The sequence below is a fragment of the Pristiophorus japonicus genome, unplaced genomic scaffold, assembly GCF_044704955.1.
Source record: "Pristiophorus japonicus isolate sPriJap1 unplaced genomic scaffold, sPriJap1.hap1 HAP1_SCAFFOLD_4426, whole genome shotgun sequence".
NCBI lineage: Eukaryota > Metazoa > Chordata > Chondrichthyes > Pristiophoridae > Pristiophorus > Pristiophorus japonicus.
The window spans coordinates 1-3,263 of NW_027254341.1; the positions used below are offsets into that span (position 1 = coordinate 1).

General features: G+C 45.2%; 2 non-coding genes across 2 annotated transcripts; both read right to left on the reverse strand.

Annotated features, from left to right (window-relative positions):
* Window positions 1–1,099: 1,099 nt before the first annotated feature.
* trnas-gcu (transfer RNA serine (anticodon GCU)) lies at window positions 1,100–1,181 on the reverse strand. Its single transcript has one exon. It is a non-coding gene; the product is annotated as a tRNA-Ser (tRNA).
* A 245-nt stretch (window positions 1,182–1,426) lies between these two features.
* Window positions 1,427–1,515, reverse strand: trnar-ucg (transfer RNA arginine (anticodon UCG)). Its single transcript is given in 2 exon segments — window positions 1,427–1,462; window positions 1,479–1,515. It is a non-coding gene; the product is annotated as a tRNA-Arg (tRNA).
* Window positions 1,516–3,263: the final 1,748 nt, after the last annotated feature.

A 3,263-nucleotide genomic window follows, 5' to 3' on the forward strand; every position in this document is an offset into this window, starting at 1 on the left:
CTCGGACAGACAGCACATCCCCTTAAAAGGGACACGGAAATAAAAATAGATAAATATGTAAAACTCGGCAGGTCGTGCAGGTTCTGTGGAGGAAGAATCCGGATTCACTTTCTGTCGGATAATCATTCCGATATTTTAGGAAAAAGTTCAAGATGACAGATTTTTTCAACATAAATAGTGCCTGGAAAAATTACGCAGCGAGAAAAGTCAAATGGGAAAATCGGAGCGATGCTTATCATCCGATACGTTGAACCTAATGTTGAGGCCAGAAGACGAGAACATGCCTACAATAGAGGGTGTCGCCGCCTTTTAATCAGACCAGGCAGCTTTGCCATCCCGGATTGATGTCCTGTCCGCTTTGAATTCGGCAGCCAAGAGACGAATTCAAAAAGCAGCTTCTCTCATCTTTTCAGCTCGAGAGAAACAGGACGCACACATATTCAGGGCAGAGGTGGAGATTGACGCTGAATGTATGCTTATCCCAATTGAGGGGAACTTATGCCTACAGACAGGAAGATATACTGATCAAGTATCGGCCGGAACCAAACAAGGCTTTAGGTTATCCAACGAGTCACAGAGCCGAGTACCTCTGAGATATTTTAACTTTACTCAGATTGGCGGGTTTGACTTTGCTCTGGGATTTGGATGCTAAGGGTACATCGGCGTAAAATCACACGTTTTAACGTGAAATACGTCTGTTTTCTCACATGTCGAGCGGCTGTTAGAAGCGGAACTTTGAGTAAAACATGGCGGGGCTCGTCCGGGATTTGGCCCGTGATGTCTCGCATTTCAAATGTGATCATTCCGAAGGGAGACTCATAACCGTGGACCAACGAGCCGCCGACAGTGAAAAGCGCAGCTCTCAGATTCTGACGGTGGTGAGAAATGATATTATGGCCCATCGTGCATGTGCTGTCTCTCAGATACCTATCTACTTAGTGCCCCTCACCATTGTACTGCAACTGTTCTCCTTTTGACGAATATATTATTAATTTGAGACATGGCATGAGGAAAGTACAGCATCACTGCAAGTCAAAGGGGAATTTGGCGATGAGGTTAAATGTGAATGTCAAAAAGTGGTTAAGCTGCAAGCCAACGACGACGAGAACGGGATTCGAACCCAGTCGTGCAGAGCACAATGCATTAGCAGTCCATCGCCTTAACCTCTCGGCCACCTCGTCTCTGCGATAAGACATCGTCAGCCATTCAATCTCTTGCTTTTTGTATCCAAACAGATAAAATGTGCAAGAAAGTCCACTTCACAGCTTACTCTGCCCGTGCATGCAGATCGACAATGATGAAAACTTGCCATGAGATTCTTTAAGCCAACAGCCTTCTTTCACTTCAGGTGAGTGACTGGAAGAGATGGTTGGTTTCTCGGCTGAATCAAAACAAAGAATATAAAATTTCACGTAGCGAGCTAAGTTGACCGCGGCAGGACTCGAACCTGCAATTTTCTGATAACTTTGCGTTTGTAATCGAAGTCAGACGCCTTATCCATTAGGCCACGCGGCCGCTGCCAGCACCAATCATTGTGTTGTTGCGTATATTGCGAGCAAATTCGGGGCAACTGCAATATCAAGGAGTGGATTTAGGAAAAGATGAGCATATTTCGAGTGAATGAACAGATGCACTGCGATCTGGGTGCGCACCGGCGCAGGCAACCCCAATGTAAATTGGCACGCTATAGTTTAACAATTCGGTCATTGCAGCTGAAATCATACTCCTTCTCAAACAATACAGGATGACCCGGGTTTATGAGAAAATCCGTTTTAAAGGGAAAGATTATGAACCGGAACTGACAACCAGCCCATTTAAACAGACACAGAATGATCAGGGATTGCAAGGACATCCCTTTTACCAGATGCAGAATGACCCTTGACTGACAGCAGTTCCCTTTTAAAAGAATAAAGTGAGATTTCGATCATCCCTGAAGGCAATTGTGCAGTGGGGCTCAGGACCACGCGGCGCAGAGACTGTTATTGAAGTCACAAGTGATAGACAAGGAGGGAGGAAGAGACGTAAAACCAGCCCAGTCTGAAACACACAAACAAATTAAAATTCCTTAACCTCCAAAGGCAGGTTTTGAAATTTGAAATGGGAAATCCGGGACAGACAGCACATCCCTTTTAAACAGAAACAGAATGATGAGGGTCTGATAGCACACCATTTTACAGAGACAGAGAATGATCTCGGACAGACAGCAAATCCCCTTAAAAGGGACACGGAAATAGAATGAATAAAAACAGATAAATATGTAAAACTCGGCAGGTCGTGCAGATTTTGTGGAGGAAGAATCCGGTTTCACGTTCTGTCGGATAATCATTCCGATATTTCAGGAAAAAGTTAAAGATTACAGATGTTTTCAACAAAAATAGCGCCTGAAAAAATACGCAGCGAGAAAGGTCAAATGGGAATGACTGTGATACAGCGGAACGCAGGAGTGATTAAATAATACATGGCACAATGGAGAAAGGCAAAGTGGGTGGTAATCGGGCAATAACGTAACAAAGGATGGTCCAGAGGAGGTGTTAATGGGAACAGCAGAACCATTACCAGACAATCGGAGCGGTGCTTATCATCCGATACGTTGAACCTAATGTTGAGGCCAGAAGACGAGAACATGCTTCCAATATAGGGTGTCACCGCCTTTTAATCAGACCAGGCAGGTTTGCCAGCCCGGATTGATTTCCTGTCCGCTTTGAATTCGGCAGCCAAGGGACGAATTCAAAAGGCAGCCTCTCTCATCTTTTCAGCTCTTGAGAAACAGGACGCACTCATATTCAGGGCAGAGGTGGAGATTGACGCTGAATGTATGCTTATCCCAATTGAGGTGAACTTATGCCTACAGACAGGAAGATATATTGATCAAGGATCGGCCGGAACCAAACAAGGCTTTAGGTTATCCAACGAGTCACAGAGCCGAGTACCTCTGAGATATTTTAACTTTACTCAGTTTGGCGGGTTTCACTTTGATCTGGGATTTGGATGCTAAGGGAACATCGGCGTAAAATCACACGTTTTAACGTGAAATACGTCTGTTTTCTCACATGTCGAGCGGCTGTTAGAAGCGTAACTTTGAGTAAAACATGGCGGGGCTCGTCCGGGATTTGGCCTGTGACCTCTCGCATTTCAAATATGCTCATTCCGAAGGGAGAATCATAACCGTGGACCAACGAGCCGCCGACAGTGAAAAGCGCAGCTCTCAGATTGTGACGGTGGTGAGAAATGATATTATGGCCCATCGTGCATGTGCTGTCTCT